The sequence below is a fragment of the Macaca thibetana genome, chromosome 6 (assembly GCF_024542745.1).
Source record: "Macaca thibetana thibetana isolate TM-01 chromosome 6, ASM2454274v1, whole genome shotgun sequence".
NCBI lineage: Eukaryota > Metazoa > Chordata > Mammalia > Primates > Cercopithecidae > Macaca > Macaca thibetana.
The window spans coordinates 173,951,058-173,969,088 of record NC_065583.1 but is presented as its reverse complement, the minus strand read 5'-3'; the positions used below and the strand labels follow the sequence as shown (position 1 = coordinate 173,969,088).

Below are 18,031 nucleotides of genomic sequence, written 5' to 3'. Positions count from 1 at the left end.
CAGGCAGCAGGATGAATGGCTTTTCAAAGGTCTTGGGAAATCATTCTGGGTGCTTAATTTGTGCCTTGTTTTTGTACAAATACTTTTGAAGAAACGAGAAACAAACTTAGACCGATGTGTAATTTCCCCCAGGATGTAATCACGGTTAATCCTAAGAGCAGGATTCCCTGGGAGCCCCACCTCGGGGGAGGAAGCGGGCCTGTTCAGGTCCATCTCCGAGGCAGTGTGATTATTTTATTAATGATCCAATGGTATTCTGTACATGCTGGGGGAGGAGAATCTCTGCTCTGGCACATTTATTTGAGGGCACACCAAGCTGGTTTTGTTGTTGTTTTTTCTTGCTGCAGAAATTTTCTTAACAACATTTTCATTTTCCAAAATACATTTTGAGTTACAGCTTTTGGAATTCCTTATAACACACACACATACATATTTATTATTTTTACAATTATTAAGACTACATGTAAGACAATCTAATGAAAGTTTGTGGCAACTGGGAAAGACAGCTCCATGAAAAACAAATTCTAATATGAGGCTTCACACACATGCAACCCATCTAGACTTGTTGGAAAGTCTTGGTCGCCGCTGTCTTCATGTGCCCAGCTTGTGCCATCACGGTCGGCCCTCCTTTCCTCCCTGGTTCTCCTCCTCTGAGAGGCTGGGAGGGCTGGACTGACTGCCGAGTGGGCTTAGTGGGCCGGATTGGGGGCTTTTCTGCTGGGTGGAGGTCCGGGTGGAGGACAGATGGTTTGTGGCTTCACTGGCTTCATTAGAGGTATTATGCAGTGTATCTCCTAGGACATCGTAATTTTTTTTCTTTTACACAATGTACATTAGGAGTTATCCTGTTAGTTAAGGCAGCTAGTGGAACACCACCATAACAACAATAACAAAAACCAGAACAATGCAAGGTTATTTCAGGAAACAGGAAATTCATTTTTTTTTTTTTTTTGAAATGTGGTGTCACTTGTCACCCAGGCTGGAGTGCAGTGGTGCAATCATAGCTCATTGCAGTCTCAAACTCCTGGGCTCAAGCTTCTTGAGTAGCTGGGACTACAGGCCTGAGCCACCATGCCTGGCTGATTATTTTTATTTTTTTAGTAGAGACAGGGTCTCATTATGTTGCCTAAGCTGGTATCAAACATCTGGCCTCAAGTGATCCTCCCATCTTGTCCTCCCAAAGTGCTGGGATTGCAGGAGTGAGCCACCACCTGTCTCACAAATTATAACGTCAGATTTATTAGCTTGAATGATTTATTTTAATGGAACAGTTCACATTTTCAGATGAAAAGAGTTTCGTGAGAAATGTACCAAGATATCTTCTTTTAAGTTTTCCAAAATGCTCTTTGGATTTAGTCTTTTTTCTTTTTGAGACAGAGTCTCGCTCTGTTGCCCAGGCTGGAGTGCAGTGGCATGATCTCAGCTCACTGCAACCTCCGCTTCCCAGGTTCAAGCGATTCTCCTGCATCAGCCTCCCGAGTAGCTGGGACTACAGGCTTCCACTACCACACCAAGCCAATTTTTTTGTATTTTTAGTAAAGACGGGGTTTTACCATATTGGCCAGGAAGGTCTCGAGCCCCTGGCCTTGTGATCCACCCACCTTTGCCTCCCAAAGTGCTGGGATCACAGGCATGAGCCACCGTGCCCAGCCTGGATTTAGTTGTATGTAAAATCGAACAAGACCTGATGAAGAAGAGGAAATCAACAGTGGTATTTCCCCGTGTCCTGTGGAATCCATTGTGTTGAAGGCGGCCCAGGGCCCCAGCAGTCAGTAGCTTGCACTGAGATTTTCCTGCATTTAGTGAATATTCTTCCCTGACACAGGCTGAATGTCTGTGTACCCCCAAAATCCGTATGTAGAAACCCTCACTCCCAAGGTGACAGTGTGAGGAGGTGGGGCTCTTGGGAGGTGATTAGGTCAGGGGGATGGAGCCCTTCTGAATGGGATTCAGGGTTCGAGGCCTTATCCAAGGGACCCCAAGGAGCTCCCTCATCTCTTCCACCATGTGAAGGCACAGAGAGAGGGCGCCCTCTGTGGACCAGGAAGCCACGGGGAAGCTGCAGGTGCCTTGACCTTGGATTTCCATGGTCCGGAACTGTGGGAAATACATTTTTGTTATTTATAAACCACCCAGTCTATGGTATTCTGTTAGAATAGTACAAACCGATGAAGACACTCTCTTATAGCCCCAACAAATGCCTCCCGCAAAAACCCACTGTTGTTTGACTGGAAGGGTCGCATCTAGACGTGTTTCTTGAATTTTCCTTGATTTCCTCAAACACCACATTCTAGCTGTGACATGAAAACTGGGCTTCACCAGATCCTCACCCACGTTTTACCTTGACAGGAGTGGAATAAAATATGATTTGGGTCATATTCTTGTCAAAATTCAAGAACCGTTCTCAGAACAGTTGATTACATTTTTATTTAATTTGGTGATTTTAACTGATTTCATGTTTAGTTTTGGAGTCAAATTCACAACTTTTACCCCTTAAGCTAATCTCATATAATGTTCAATGGCTTAATGTATTGCTTGCCAATGAGATGTTATTTTCTTTTAGTTGAGGTCAAGGTTGTCATATTGTAGAAAATCTTCTAAGTTTCAGGGAAAAGTAAACTTTTCTCTGGGGAAATCTGATTGTGAAATATAAAATTTGCTGTGTTATGCAAAATGGCAGCTTCTTGCCCACAGAAAGATAGAAAGCCCAGTGGTCTTGTTAATGACAGTGGATGTGGTCCTGGAGTTCACGTTCTGTTCCCTGTGCTGGAGGAAGCCCTTTGGGAGTAACACGAGGCCCTTAGCCCAGTGCCCACTGAGTGCCTGCCAGATAGGGTGCTTGCTGTTGAGAATCGAGGCAGGAGCTGGATACAACTCTTGGCTATCAGAGAGTAGACTCCACACATCACTGGGATGTGATCTGTGCACAGTCAGTGGGATGCCAGGGTTGGGGAGAACAGGCCCCCTAGGGGGCTGGAGGTCTTCCTGGGGTTCGCTGGGCTGGCGGCACTGGGGCCTTCTCTGGAAGAGTCAGTGGCCGGCCTTGCAGCTTCAGCCTGGAACAGTAATGCCATCAGAGGTGACCTGCATGTCGTCCTAGGCCAGGTTTGTCCTGGAGCTGCCCGGACGAGGAAGCATTTCCAGGAGAACCTGCTTGGGCAGGGAAGGACCTAAAACCAGAGGGGCTGAGAGGGCAAAGCACCCCAGCAGACCTTACAGAGGGAACCAGGTCAGTGCCCCTGGGAGCTCAAGTAGGCCCAGCCTTGTCTGCATGATGAGTAATGGGGGTTGAGGCAGCCAGGACTTTCACACACCCCACTGCTCAACTGCTGCTTCCCCAGAGCATGTTGGCAATTCCCAGGCACTGTCAGTTCAGGCACAGCTGGCTCCAGAAGCCCACGGGCAGCCTCTGAGAGTGACACAGGAGTTGGCTGCTGGGCATGAAGAGAATCCTGGGGCTGGAGCAGGACGCTGGTGATGAGGCGTGCAGGGCTGTGGGTGAGCAACAGACAGTTCTCCTCACCTGATGGAGGGGAGAGATGCATTTCTCAGTAGCTTGGCTGACTGTATTCTCATTTTGATAGCAAACATACTTCCTATCTAAATTTCTAAAATGCTCATGAAATTTGATGACTTAAAAATCTGTTTAAATTAGCCATTTGAACATTTTGTTTATGTCAAACCAAATAACAAACACAGAAGAGTTTTCTGGTGCCAACGAGTGTCATGAAGAATGAGCATTGCAGTGTGAAATATGAGAGCCATGGTAAGCGATGGGTGAACTTGTGGAGGCAGAGGAAGTCATGAGTTTTTATTTTATTTATTTATTTATTTATTCACATGTGTCTTTATTGTATAATGATTTATAATCCTTTGGGTATATGCCCAGTATATGCTGGGTCAAATGGTATTTCCAGTTCTAAGTCCTTGAGGAATCGCCACACTGTCTTCCACAATGGTTGAACTAATTTACGCTCACCAACAGTGTAAAAGCATTCCTATTTTTCCACAACCTCTCCAGCATCTGTTGTTTCCTGACTTTTTAATGATCGCCATTCTAACTGGCGTGAGATGGTATCTCGTTATTGTTTTGATTTGCATTTCTGCGATGACCAGTGATGATGAGCATTTTTTCATATGTCATTTGGCTGCATAAATATGTTCTTTTGAGAAGAGACACGAGTTTTTAAAGGGAAACTGGCAAGGCCACACAAGTAGTTTTGAAAGTTATCCTTGGCTACAAGGATTGATAATAAGAATGGTGCCAGCCTGAGGCTGGATGGGCAGTGGGTGGGTAGAAGTCCTGGCAGAAGTGACTGCATGAGGTTGCAATGGCTTTTGTGCAGAGCTGTGGTTTTTTGCAGTCTTTTGCCCTGGTTATTATTAGCACTCTTGTATGAGAACTGCCCCCTTCGTGGTCTTCCCCAGATCCATCGTGTCAAGGTAAGTGCCTCCATTTTCATTCTGACAGCTTTCACAGATACCATTTTCAGGGTGTAGATTTTTATCCACGGTGCAATTTTACTGACAGCGGCTCCGAGAGCAGCGTAGTTGTGTGAATGGCCAGCTCCAGACAATGTGCCCAGATTGGGACACATTTAGACAGGAGAAGGAATCAAGTTAAGGAGATAGGGAGATAGATTAGGGCAGGATACCTTGATAGGAAGAGGAACTGGGCACAGTGACCTTCGGGAGCAGGTGACCACATGAAGACCAGGCAGAGACCCAGGGGTGCATCCAGGAGCCAGGGAACCACCCCAGGGACTGCCAGAAGCACCAGGGGCTGGAATAAGCAAGAACCCATGTTTCCCAGCAGGCGTCAGAGGGAAAATTCCCTACAGGGAACGCCCAGCTGACACCTTGACCACGGCACTTCTGGTTTCTGGAACTGAGAGAGTAAGCTTCTGTTTTAGGGCACTCAGTGTGTAGGGCTTTGTTTTGGGAGCCTCAGGAAACGGGTACAGACCCAGTTAATAAATGAGAGTCATGCATGCGTGGACAGCAAGAACATGTGTTTTCAATCTGTGAACTCTTCCCGGAGATCCCGCATTGTCTTGGAAGGAAGGGGGATCCATCTACATTCCTGGACTGGAAGCAAAAGGAAGGAGGGAGAGTTGTAGGGCTGACTTCTAGGGACTCCGTGTGGTAGGGAGCATCCCTCTCACTCTTCTCCGACCAGAGCCTGCGGTATGATGGCGTGAGGGTGCTCGCTGCCTCCACGGATGCTGGTGCCCAAATGCTGCCTTTGCGGGAGGAAAGCCATTTTGATTGGCAGCGGACATGCACCTGCAATTCTATTAGCGTGTGCTCCTTGGTTGGCTGACTTGCCATTATGTGTGGGGTTGGTGCCTGTTGAACAGACTCTGATTGGTTCCCCAAAGGGGGTGGGCTTTCCTTGTGTTCCAAAGTCCAATTGGTGGTTCCAGTTTGTGATGCTTAAAGCTGCTTAGAGGAACCAGCTGCTGTTCTTTTAAATCAGTTTGATATCCAGTCATAGAGCTTATCTAGAGCCAAATAGTCTGTTTTTGCCAGAAACATCCATCGCTTTTGTGAGCTCTTGGGGAGTCTCAGACATTACATGCTGCCCAGGGCTGTCTTTTCTGCAGGAACCTGGGAAATTATATCAACGACAATAACTAACATTGGGGTGCTTACTCTATGCAAATTATTCAGTTTGCATGTGTTAAATAATTTAATTTTGCACATGAATCCTTTGAGGTAAATGACAGGATTATCTCCATTTTACACATGAGAAAACTGAGGCCCAGAATGATTGAGTAACTCGCCCAAGAATCCCCAGCCTATCAGTGGTGGGAAGTGATGCAGGCCCCACTCCTGTGACCCAGAGTACAGAGTGGCCCTGACCAGGTGCATGCTGCCATATGCACTCAATTTTGAACATTATTTCCCCGAAAAACTCCGAGTTGTAGAATTAAGAAACTATATTACAAAATCCTAATGTAAATCAATTTTTTAAAAGTTTCTTGAAGTATTTTTACTGCAGCTTTTTTTTTTTTTTTTTTTTTTTTCCGAGACAGAATTTCACTCTTTTTGCCCAGGCTGGAGTACAATGGCATGGTCTCAGCTTGCTAGAACCTCCAGAGTTCAAGCAATTTGCCTGTCTCAGCCTCCCATAGCTGGGATTACAGGTGTCCACCACTACACCCGGCTGATTTTTGTATCTTTAGTAAGATGGGGTTTCACCATTTTGACCAGGCTAGTCTCCAACTCCTGACCTCAGGTGATCCACCCACCTTGGTCTCCCAAAGTGCTGGGATTACAAGTGTAAGCCACTGCACCCAGTCAAACATTTCTTACTACATTGCCCTAAATTATTAAAAATACAAATTTTAATCATAATACAGTAGCAGATACTTTTGTTCATATTCTAATTTTAAATGTGACCTAGTGTTTCCCTATAATAATAACCTGGTTGATTTAAAATACTCTTAACATGTTAAGAAAAAATTTTTATTTCGATGCTCACATTTGCTAGAAATTTGGATTTTATCAAATGTGACCTCCCTATCTCTCAACTCATGTAGTTTTAACCTTAAATTCCTTGTGTCATACAACTATAGCATTTTCTTGAATTGATCTTCAAATCATCATGCAGAATGACCAAGAAATTTCTGATCAATGAAGCCAGCATGCCTAGAACATAGTTTGATATAGGAATGGCATTTGGTTGCCTCTCTGCTGTAGGGTGGGTTCACTGGGAAAGCATACACACCAAGGAGACAGGGCTGAAACAATCGCTGTGTTCCCTGTCACCCTCAGTGGTGACATTTTTGCCCCCACCCTCCCACACTCCTTCATCTCTAGATCTCTACCCAAGGCTTCCTCCAAGGGTGGCACGATCACTGCCACCATGGCCAGCCCTTGCCTCTGTCTCTGCCCATCATCCCGGCTGTGGAGTCGAGGAAAAGGCTATTTCCTCAGAAGGAAAATTTCTTCCTGCTACTGTAGGAAAATTAAATGATGGTCTAGAGCGTGAGCATTTATCTTTCTATAATTGAGTGGCAGTTGCATCTCAACCAGAGTGCTAAGGTATTTGCTGTAGTAAGACCAGTTTCCCCTGGAAGTGTGACTCTAGAGTGATCAGGGTAACCTGGAGTAGGCTTCTGGGATCCCAACTTTCTTGAGTGCCTTAATACCATGAGTTAAGGAATTCTAAAGAGCTCTTCAGATATCTCACTCACATTTCCCTTGCTTATTATTTTGATATATTTTTACCAAAATTGCTAGCTGATTTCCAAATTGTCCAAAAAAGCTAATTTGGTTGTTGGACTAAACGAAACTAGCTTGCAGATTATATCCCTTTGCAGTATTGATGGTCCACAGCAGACTGACAAGTGCTAATTGAAACAGTAGCGGAGAATATTTCAGGTGTAAGTAGCCAGTGCAAAGGAATGTTCAATCTTTTTATTTTTCTATCTCAGATTCAAAGAACTTTTATATTTTTATAATTTGGTTCTTATTCTTTATCAGCATGAGAAAAAATAATTAGGCAGGGCGCGGTGGCTCACGCCTGTAATCCCAGCACTTTCGGAGGCCAAATGTGGTGGATCACATTTCTCTCATATGATGCTGCTGAATGATCTTGTTACATGTTTCTAATTCAAGCATCATGGGAAAGTAGTTTTACAATGATGCATTTACTGGGTACTTTATTGACTGGAAAGCTCTGTTTATTCTAAAAGAAGATATTTACAGAAACTACATAAGCTGGCAAGAGCAAGATAGACCATAAAGAGTCTCATACAACATTTAAGAACAACATTTTATTGCTTCCTTATGCATAGTAACTTTTCAGGTCATTGAAACATTGTTTCATGTAAAATTATATTTCACCAGTTGTAACCATTGTTTCACCTTGTTTGAGCCAATTGTAAGCAACTTGAGAAGCAATAGGGGAAAATTAGATCATTTTAACCTGTTGTCAATGATTTTTGCCAAATGACTGCAGTGCCGATTTTCCAACTGGAAATATTCAATAATGTCGAGATGCCATGGCTTTCAGAGATGTTTCAGTTTGAAATTGTGAAGCATAAACACACATGTTAAAATTTAATTAAAAAATGCAAGCTAGGCTGCACGTGGTGGCTCATGCCTGTAATCCCAGCACTTTGGGAGGCGGAGGCGGGCGGATCACGAGATCAGGAGTTGGAGACCAGGCTGACTAACACAGTGAAACCCCGTCTCTACTAAAAATACAAAAATTAGCTGAGTATGGTGGCACGCACCTGTAATCCCTGCTATTCAGGAGGCTGAGGCAGGAGAATTGCTTGAACCTGGGAGGCGGAGGTTGCTGTGAGCTGAGATCACGCCACTGCACTCCAGCCTGGATGACAGAGGGAGACACTGTCTCAAAAAAAAAAAAAAAAAAAAGAAAGAAAGAAAAGAAAAGAAAAAAAAGAAAAAAATTCAAGCTAATGAAATACTTGATGCACTCCTATTGCCTGGAGTTATGAAGTTGGATGACTTGGAAGACATTTCTTGAGGTATTTCTTGTGATTCTAAACTGCCTCGTGCAGAGGCTTCTGTGGTGTTTGCAGACCCACAGCAGCCCTGGTGAGCGCTCGCCGGGATGCACTAGCCTCTGTAAAGTGGAGTCCACTCTGCTTGCTTCTTCAAGAGCTGGCAGAGCTTCTCTGGTGTTCACGGAGTTTATTTTAGGAATTTCCTGCGTCCCAACAGGAATTTTCTAATGCCAAAACTTTGGTTTACATCAACAAATCAATCAGTCCCCATCATGTGCAAGCTATGCTTGCTCACTGAAGAAAATCCTTTTGGATCTATGCCTCTTCTTACCCCTTGTAGCCCTACATTTTATTTTAGTTTTCTTAATTAAGGAGAGTCCACAACAAATCAGCTCAGAGGCAGGGATGGAATTGAGACATGGTGTGAACAAGGCTCTGGATCTGGTTAGCCGGGATTTTTTTGGAGCTGCCCTCCTCCGCATGTTGCTGTCACACAGACCCATTTTTTTTTTCACAATGGTGAATAGAAGCAGGACCTAAACAATCACCTTCACCCACACAGCCTCCGGAGGATGAGGATGCAGTCCTGAGCAGGTGTTTTCTCCAGGTTCATTGGCCTGAGCAGAGCCACGGGCTCCATTGCCCCAGAAACCAACCCAGGGTCTTGTGCTGTGCTCCTTAAGCTCCCCTGATTACATGGCTCTCCCCAGGGCCCACTATTGTCAGCTTCTCCCAGAGAAGGTGGGGTGGCAGGGTGAGGTGGTTATTCTTTGCACACTTCCATGCATGAAGAATAATTCACTATTATTGATCACGGTGATTCAGGCTTCAAGTGCTGATCATGGTGATGGAGAAATCTCTAAAAAGAGAATCGGGAGCACCTAGCTGCTCTTCCCTCAGATTGAATGGACCGATGTCCCAGCTCCCAGCACATCGGCCAGGCCTCAGGGGGCTGTGTGTGTCAGAACCTGAAGCAGAGCTGCCCAGGCCCTCCCTGCCACCACCTGCACCTGGCGGGCCCCTCGGCTCCATTCCTTTCACATCATGACTCTGAGCTCTTGGCCCCCACCCTGATGTCAGCCCAGCCTGTTTCATGACCCAGCATTAGGAACTCTGTTCCCCTCTTGCTGTGCTGAATGGATCCACTCCCCAGGCCCTGATCCAGCAGGGGCTTGCAGAGAGACCCCCACATTGGCCCTGGCCTCAGAGGCTGACCCTGCTTGGGGTCCCTCCACACCTGGAGCGCTGCCAAGGGAGGTAAGGGCAGGCTGGGATCCTCTGTCCAAGGTGTCTCCAGATGGAGGGAGCCTTTTCACAGCACTGAGCTCTTTGGTCCTACCTAGGTGCTCAGTGTGGCCGCAGCAATTCCTGGGGCTAAGTCACCCGGCACCCAGTGACCAGCCACGAGGGCAACAGCAGCCAGGGGCCACGCATCCCTCAGAGGCACACAACAGCAAAACGGCTTGATAGCTAAGACAATATCTGCGACCCAGCTCTTCTCTAGTGTTTCACCTTTCATTTTTCTTTTCTCAGAGACAGGCAATGTCTGCGGTTCATTGAAAATCAGCTTTTTTCGGAGAAAGCATATATTTCCATTTAAAAGGTGCTGCAGGACTTCGCAACATCCTTGATGCTTTCACAGAGTCATTGCTGCTTGAGGGTAAAAGCAAGTAACACAGACACCTGGGGCTCTGCAGAGAAAGGAGGCAGGCAGAGCTTCCTGCTGGGGCAGGGTCCACAGGGTCCAAGGGCGGGGGAGGTGTTTGGGCTGGAAGGAGGGCACTGCTGGTAGACAGGGGTGGGCGCAGGATGTCCAGGTCCCCGGATGCTTCAAGGTGGGGGCTTGGTCTGTGGATCAGGAGCCAGCAAACACTTGTCCGGATGGGATGGTGGCTCCGCTTACTCAGCCAGAGCTGGGGAAAGAGTGACTTTGGAAGGGCAGGGTCATGAGGTGTGGGACACCCTCACACCCACAGGGTCATGCAGTGGAGGGTGGGAACATCAGCCTGAAAAGGAGGGGCTGCCTCTGAGGGAGGAGGAGTGAGGGCAGAGTGATGTCCATCCTCAGGCAGCTTCCCTGTCCCCCAGGAGCCTCTATACTTGGGCAGCTCCCAAGACCACTTAGACACAGTCTGTCTGCTCTGTGCTCTCTGAGGTCACTGAAGCCTGAGTGTGGAGCCACCTGAGCTCTGGACAATGGAGGAAGCCTGTGGAAACAAGAATTGGTTTAAACAAATTCCGAAAGATCCGTTCGGCTTGGTCAGTGGACGTGCAGGACAGGGTTCACCTGTAGATGGAGCACCCTGATGCGGGAGAAACACAAGCGGGTTTTGAGCCTCTCCAGGAGTCAGTCTGGGTGCAGAAGTTCTGAGTGGAGGAAGAACAAAGTGGTGAGGTCAGCCCAAGGTGGAGGATAGTCTCCTCTCGCTTTTACAAATGAAAGCGCTCACTGGAAAGTGAGAGAGTCTGCAGCCGCCGTGGGGTCCTCTGGCCCCATGAGTCAGCTCTGGGAGAGGAGCCGGTAGGAGACCACAGTCTCCAGAGTTCGAGGTTGGCACTGACCACGAGAATGTTCTCCTGCATCTCAGCTTTATTTCTACCTCACTCAACTGGAATTCCATCTGTTCAGCAGAATTCAGCCCACCCCTTTAGGTGGATGAGATGCTGTGATGTAAGAAGAAACAAGACAATTTCTGAAAGTTTGGGGTTATGAGGATGATCAGGGCATAGATGCGGATGGTTCCTGTCAGAAGCAACAAGAACATGTGCTATTATCTTTCACAAGGTTTTTCACTTTCCTTGCCAAAAGTTACTTAGTGAGTTGCTGGGTCACAGGGGACAGGACTGACCCGGAGAAGATCCATGGGCCTTTTGAGCACTGCCATTTTGCAGGTGTACACACTGACACTGACCATCAGGCTGCGGGTCCAAACAAAGCCCCAACTCAGCCAAGACAAATCCCTTCCACCTCCATTGTTGATAACGACCTCTCAGTAGTCTCATGCTGGAGATGCTTTAGATCTAGATTTATTACTATTTCTAATAATAATCAAAATAAAGATTGTTTGTTCTCCCCACAGCCCTCCACAAAGATTGATTTTCCTGAGGTCTGCGTGGGTGCACGGAGCTTTCCTTTTCTTGAGTCTGCAAGGTGGATGGATATTTTATTGCATCTATCTCTTAGATTCCAAATGAATGATTGGCATCATATTGATACACTCACAAGAGGATAGTTTTTAAATCACGTATCTTTATCTAATACCTTTATGAGTCCATCAATTACATTCATTGGGCAGGTCCTTTGATTTTTATGAAGAAATTCCTTTTAAGTAAGGAGAATGGCCATATATGGAAATGCCTTTCCTTTCAGTCCATCAGAGTCCTGCCTTTTCCAAGCAAGTTTCCTGCCTCGCTCTAAGTCACTCATTGTGGAGGTTGCTCTGGGTGGCAGAGTTGGTTACAGTGGCTTTTCCCAGCCATTGTTTTCCTGTGGAGGGTTTCTGTCGGGAAGTGTAGCCTCCCGTTATTAAACCATAATTAAGTCCTCCAGGCTCAGTTCCTTACGCTTGCTAATCTTGGTGACTGTTTACATGCTACTATTTGTTAAATGGCAAAGTTTATTGATTGGGCAAATTCAGTCCCACATTGTAGATTTTCTCTCAGCCTGTGTTCCTACACGTGGTTCAGCATTTTTAAATGTCAACTGCAAAGTATTATTGATCGGTAATTAAAAGTGTAGAGAAAAATTAGCATAGTAGAAGTTTGCGGTCATTAGTACAAGTACCGTTGGGCAATTATTTAGCATGTTTTAACATTTATTTTCCTTCCTGTTATTGACACAGAGTATGATGCTCACCACATAGTTTTTGTTTTGCTAAAAAGGAAAGTTTTAACATCAATAAGAATTAAAGACACGTATTTCTGTTAGAAAATTTTCTTGTCAGTTTCCCTGATGCATAAACAAGCTGATCCAAAGACTACCTGTGCTCTCACAGGAGTGAAGGGGCTGAATCTGAACTCCATGGGCCATCCTGAGGGGGCTCCCCCGACTTCCTTCCCAGGACCCGGCAATGGGGGTCTCGTGCTGAAACTGAACAAAGAAAGTACAAACCTGGTTTAGGCAGGGATAAAATAAATTGCTTGTATTAAGCAGTTATTTTGTGTCTGGGAAATGTTTATCCCAGATTTTCTCAGACATAGTGCAGATTTCAAAATTTTTCATGATTTATTTGAAGGTATATTTACAGTAATCAAGTCATATGAACAGATTTTTGTTCTGAAAGCATGATCACCCTGACTAGTAGGTGTAACCAAAATTTATATCCTTATCGTGTTTGAAAAACTGAGGCACAAACCCAACAATGTAATTGTGCAAACCCGTGTGAGCAGGGTTGGATGTCGGCTGGGAAAGGGCAGAGCCAGGGAGGTTCTCAGGATGGGGATCCATCTTTACTCCAGCTGTGGGTGCATTCTCGGGGGTTCTTATGACGAAGCCACCACTCTCAGATAAAGGGGGAGGCTCATGAAGGACCTTTAAAACTCTGTACTCGGGCTGAAGGCATGAGTCAATACAGAATTCTTAGAAATTCCAGAAAGACTATGGCAAGTGGCTGGGAAATAGATTTCTTAACGGAAAAGTCTTGAGGGGGTCAGGGGCAGAAAGCTTGGGGCCTGGACTTAGGGTAATAGCATTGGGACTCTGAGGGAGAGGTGGCCAGGAACATTAGTGCAAAAGGGAAAGCAGTTAAGATTGTGTTATGGTTTTTACCCTGTGAATTAAAACATGGACTAACTTATCTTCTTACTCATTAATCGGGGCACCTACCCATTTATCCACTTACTGATCCATCTATGTATTCACCTATTCAACCATCTATCCCATCCATTCATCCATCACACATCTACCCATCCACACATCCATCCACCCTCCATCCATCCTCCACCCATCCATCCACCCATCTATTCATGCATCAACCCATCTACCCACCTACCCCCATCAATCCACCCACCCATATATTCCTCCCTCTACCCACGCATCCATCCATTCATCCACCCCATCCATGCTTTCATCCTCCCCACCGATTCATCCCTTCGCCCATTCATCCCTCCACCTATCCACCTTCTTTTCTATTTACTCATGCATTCATTCATTCTCCATCCATCCATCCACTCACCCACCCATCCACCATCCATCAATCCATCCATCCATTCATCCATCCATCCATTCGTCTACCCCCCCATCTGCTTATCTAACAAATCAGCATTTATCAGGCACTTCAGAGTCTATTTTTTAAATGTTTATTTTCTAATAGAGGAAAAGCAAGGAATAGTTGTGATGTAGAAAGATGACTATGAGCCTGCTATGCTGGGGCACTCTCAGAAGTTTAAGGAACCTGGGAGAGGAGCCAGTGTTGGGAACTCACTGTGTGCAGGGCATGGCTGACACAAGCAGACAGGTGCTGAGGATCCTTGAAGGTTGTAAAAGGGGTAGCAGGGACTTGGTTTTTCAATTTGGGTGAAGAAAGTCCACTACGGTTGGCAAGGGAGGATCCCCAGGGGTGCAGAAAGAGAGGGGAGAGTAGAGTATGGAACAGGAAAAGGTTATTGAACTTGACAAGAAAGAGGTGGCTGTCATATTTTGAGAGAATGTTTTCAGTACCACAGTAACAGTGAATCTGCATTGTAGGGATTCAAGAAATAAAATAGCACAGTTTTACATAATGTGCATAATAAATGCAAAATGAAGTGAAATAAAAGTAAAACACACATAGGAAGTTGAAAAACAAGACCCCACGCTGGATGGAAAGAAAAACAGGTTATTGTTTTTGGCCTAGACTGAGCAGGACAGTGACACATTCAAGATGGAAGGAAACTTTGGAGGTGTCTGCTGTATTACGATTGTTGGTTTTATTGCTTTACTCACTAGCACTCAGTCTCTTACTTGTACCTGTTATGATTTTTGGCATATGGTTGGTGCTCCGGGACTATTGTTTGAATGTTTGGATGCCTGAATGCTGAAGACAGAGCCCACGGGTGGATGGCATGAGATGATGGAGGTGGACGTATCAAATTTACACTTGGACCAAGCCCTGCAGGCAGTGTGGTGTCATAGTCAAGAACGGAACCCTTGATTCCCTGAGATGGCATCCTGCCCACATCCCTTATCAGTTGGTGACTATCCACAAATCACAGGTATTGCAGCCTCCCTTGGCCTCAACATGCTCATACTGAAATGTGATACTAATACCCAGCTGGTAAAGCTTGTGGTGAGGACTCAATGAGATAAGAAGCTCAAGGTGACTGTAAGATGACTGGATGGCACCTGGCACTTGGTAAACACACAACACATGTCACCTGTTTCATCCCATTGTTGCTGGGAGCGTTAAGCCCCTGGGGAGCTGTCAAGGATATGCAGCACATCAAAAAAGAAAGATGAAATTCATAGAAGTCAGCACGCATCCACTAAGGGAAATCCCGTGCCTAACAAAGCATGTTTCCTCTGTATTGATAGAATTTTGTGTTAGGGTGATAACATAAATTTGATCTCTTTTGGTTTGAGCAGGCATTGCACAGAGTGTCTTATGAACAGAGAGAAAAATGCAGACTGGGCAAGGGTTAAGTGAGGTGAGTGAAACAAATGTTGAAGGGAAGGGTTGCCGATGATGATCACAGCTTACCCTGAAGGCAGACTCTAGGGATCAGATAAGGCCAGGCTGGGGCTGGTGGTGATTAGTATTAGTACCTCCACAGGACTGTCAAGATTCCCGTAGTAATCAGACCAGCACGATGGGCCAGAAATTTACACAATGAAACCAAGATGGGTGGAGGTACTGTGAGTCATTTTCAGTAAAATTTTTAAACTATTAGAGTTGGCCCTCATATCCACACGTTCTGCATCCTTGGATTCAAAAATATTCAGAAAGAAAACAATAAAAAGCAGTTATACACAGAAAAAGGTAATATGAACAAACAATCCCAATACAGAATAAAAACTATCTACCTAGCATTTGCATTGCATTAAGTTTTATGTGTAATCTAAGATGGTTTCAAGTATCCAGGAAGATGTGAACAGGTTGTATGCCAATACTGTGTCATTTTGTATCAGGGACTTCAGCATTTGCAGATTTTGGTATCCATGACAGATCCTGCAGCCAGTTCCCCGTGGAGGCTAAGAAACAATTGTACTTTAATTTCTGCCTTTTTTTTTCCTGGAAAACACACCTCGGATACATTCTGTTCAACGGCCGTCTGGGGAAGATTTCCTCTGCAGCCCCAAGTATCCTGTTGAGTGTTGACAGGTGGCGGCTGGTGGTGAAGGCCACATCACGTTTCCAATTGGGACATTCCGGCTATGGTTTTAGAACACCCGGGAAAGGGGGGACTCCACACGACAGACTGAAGAAAACCAACAGACATTGATTCTGGGATTTTAGGAATTCACATGAGGATGCAGTGTCAAGGAATCAGGGCTCTGTGCTCCCCCGAAGCCAGCAGGTTCGGTGGCCTAGGGTCAGTAGAGGGAGGTGTCCATGGTGGCAGCCAGGCCTCTTTGGGCATATATTGAGCCAGTGGACTTTTACAGTAAGCAGGTTAGGGACAGGCCCTGAAAGTCAGAGTGGAGGGTCAGAGTCAAAAATGAATGAATTAGGGCCGTGAGTCAAAGCCAGCCCAGGGGCAGGTGGTGGCATGGAGTGCTATTTCCTGAGAGCCTGAGGTCATCTGTGGGCCATTCCTTCATCCTTGAGCATATTGGTTCACTCCATCAGCGGTGCCTCCTTCGCTCCTCCTGTGAAAACTGAACCCTGGGGACTCTGCCAAGGAGGCAGGTGGGGTCATCCTCTGGGAGTCTGGAGCCTGTGCTGAGTGTGACAGGACTGGGATGAAGCATGTGGTCTAACCAGGGGCTCTCAACCTTGGTGTACACAAAGTACCCACCTGCAGACCACGGTCTTGAACAGAAGACCTGTGCTGGGTACTTCCCGAGCTCTGACGGTGGGACAGGTTCAGGTGGGTGCATGCAGGAAGCTGCGCTGCCCGTGGTCTGGGACAGTGGAGTTGGCATGACCTGCAGGGGAGGGAAGTTGAGGCTGAGCGAGCACCCCTTGGTGATGGGGGGCGTGTGACATGGAAACACAGACGCGGGGTCAACAAGGAGTTTCCCTACGAGTTAACTCCTGCCAGTTTTGGGGAGGCGAGGCAGAGCCTGCAGCTGTGGGCATTTTGGCTTCTCCCCATCTTTGTCCTTAGGTCTCCCTTCCATGTTTTCCAGGACTGGAAATGGCCCCCTGATGTCCAGAAGTAGAAGTGCTTTATGGAAGGTGGAACAGGAGCGGGAGGCAACGGGCTGTTGAGGGGTCAGTCTGTGATGCCCCTGATGCTGGCCGGGGGACCGTGAGGCCCCAGCAGTGCCCTTCAGTGTGGGCCGCTAGCTCTGCTCTCTATCTGCTGAGGCAAAGAATGCTGACGTGTGAGCAAGGTCCAAAGAGGGTGTTAAACTAAAATTCAATAAAAGTAATAAACGGAAGCACTGCTCCAATGAGGATGAGCTCTGTGACCTTGCAATCTGCAATCAGCTTCACAAACCAGAGAGGAAGGTGAATCCGATGAGGACCAGGCTGGAGATGAACATCAAGGAACATGGATGCTTCAAGCGCAGCGTTGCTGTTAAATAATTCAAGGAACTACACTTTAAAAGAAATGAAATCTATTAAAAGCTGTATTATCGTTTGACTAATAAATGCTATATAGGCACAACAAATAACCAAATAATTAAAGCAAATCCAATTTCTTAATGCAAACATCCTTTAAACAGTCCTTAGTTGCTTTTTTTTTTTTTTTTTTTTTTTTCTGTTGCTCAGACTGGAGTGCAGTGGCATGAACTTGGCTCAGTGCAACCTCCTGCCTCCTGGGTTCAAATGATTTTCATGCTTTAGCTTCCCAAGTAGCTGGGATTACAGGCCCATGCCACAATGCCCAGTTAATTTTCGTGTTTTTAGTAAAGACAGTGTTTCGCCATGTTGACCAGGCTGGTCTTGAACTCCTGACCTCAGGTGATCACCCGCTTCAGCCTCCCAAAGTGCTGGGATTACAGGTGTGAGCCACTGCGCCCGGCCCTTAATTTGCTTTTAAATATAAATATTAAATAATACCGAATACTTCACATGCTCCTTTCACTAGCTCTGCTTTCCTGGCGAGTTTCAACCCCTGGTTTGAACTGTGATTGTGAACTCTTTCACCCGGGGCATCACTGCCCACCTCGCTGCTCCTAAGGGTGCTTTAGCGCATTTTTCTTGACTAGTGATTGATTTGATGTGGCATTGATTTGATGAAGCATTTTGTACTGTTATAATTTGGAAGGAAGTAAAGCTTTGCCAGTAAGGCTGGCCACAAAGCATCATAAAACATTTTCATTTGATTTATTCAATTTATTGTACACTTCTATTTTTTCTTCTTTTAATTGTACCATGTTATCTGCATATATTTAGAAATGGTCCCAGTGTTAGATATTGTATACTAGTTGTTTACTTGACTAAGGTTACCTGGAAAAA

At 45.8% G+C, this 18,031-nt stretch overlaps 1 protein-coding gene across 1 annotated transcript in view; it reads right to left on the bottom strand.

Annotated features, from left to right (window-relative positions):
• Window positions 1-13,719, bottom strand: part of MRPL36 (mitochondrial ribosomal protein L36) — a 1,017,194-nt gene extending 1,003,475 nt beyond the window's left edge. Inside the window, exon 1 of the mRNA XM_050795338.1 lies at window positions 13,716-13,719. The gene's annotated coding sequence lies outside the window, so the exon portion shown is untranslated. The remainder of the gene's footprint in view (window positions 1-13,715) is intronic.
• Window positions 13,720-18,031: the final 4,312 nt, after the last annotated feature.